This window comes from Bison bison, unplaced genomic scaffold (genome assembly GCF_000754665.1).
Source record: "Bison bison bison isolate TAMUID 2011002044 unplaced genomic scaffold, Bison_UMD1.0 scf7180017864508, whole genome shotgun sequence".
In the NCBI taxonomy this organism is placed as follows: domain Eukaryota; kingdom Metazoa; phylum Chordata; class Mammalia; order Artiodactyla; family Bovidae; genus Bison; species Bison bison.
In genome coordinates this window covers 16,159,954-16,160,993 of record NW_011495064.1, presented here as the reverse complement: position 1 = coordinate 16,160,993, position 1,040 = coordinate 16,159,954, and positions in this window count along the sequence as shown.

The window sequence follows — 1,040 nt, the reverse complement described above, 5'->3', positions numbered from 1 at the left end:
AAAGCCCAGGGCTCCTCTGGGGCTTTTGATTTTTGAGGAGATGTTCTGGGAACTTCTGACAGATTCCTCATTCTTTGGGGACTAGCTAGAGTTGGAATAGAGCTGTTCATGCAGCTATGATCTCAGGAACATTAATTCATAATTTCCATTCTGCAGAGCACTTTTGATCCATCTTTGAGTATCCTTTCTGTGCCAAGATCAGGCCCTTTCCTGCTTCAGGGAAGGAAGGTGTGGGCACATGAAAGAGAGGCAGGTCTCCACAATCTTCCCATCAGCTGCACCCCTCCTGGTTTCTTCCACCCATGGGAGTGAGGAGGTGCTCAGCTGTCTAGAAGCTAAAGATGGTTCAGCCAGGAAGGCTGGAAGTAGCCTTTGGTGTAGGCAGCAACCTGATAATTATAGGACCTAATTTTGGTAAATTCGGTCAGCTGAGAATCAGGGGTAGTTTGTTTGGTCCAACAAGCTACTAGCAGGTTAAAAACGCCTGAGGCATGTGTGTATTTGACAGCCTTTAACAACCCGACAACAACAAACCCTTTTAGGGACAGGAAAGAAAAGAATCATGTGAACGGTGACACTCTCAAACTCCCCAAACATTTCTAGTCTAGAAAGACTGGAAGAAATGCAGTTTATTTTAAGGACTTTGTCAATGACTGTTTAAAAAAAAGTAATCCATTGATTTCCCACTTGGATTATTTATCTAAAGAGCCCTTGGGTAGGATGGGTGTGAGACCATCAGCAGCACAGTAGCCGGGAAGACTGTGTGGGATGCCGAGCCCTGGGAATTGAGAAATCCTTCTCCTTCCTCGCTCTGACCTCTGCTCCTGCTGCTGCCAAGGTCTAGGAAACTTCATCATTTATTATGTGAGTTTTCTGTCGGTGGGAACACTTAGGAGGAAAATTTTCCACACCTAGAAAGTCATTAACCTTGAGTCTCTAACATGGCACATTCTCCTGCCCTTACTTTATGCACTGAAAGCCTATTGTCAAGGGTGTTCATTTTGGATACAGTGGGACCAAGGAGGCACAGGGAGTCCCCC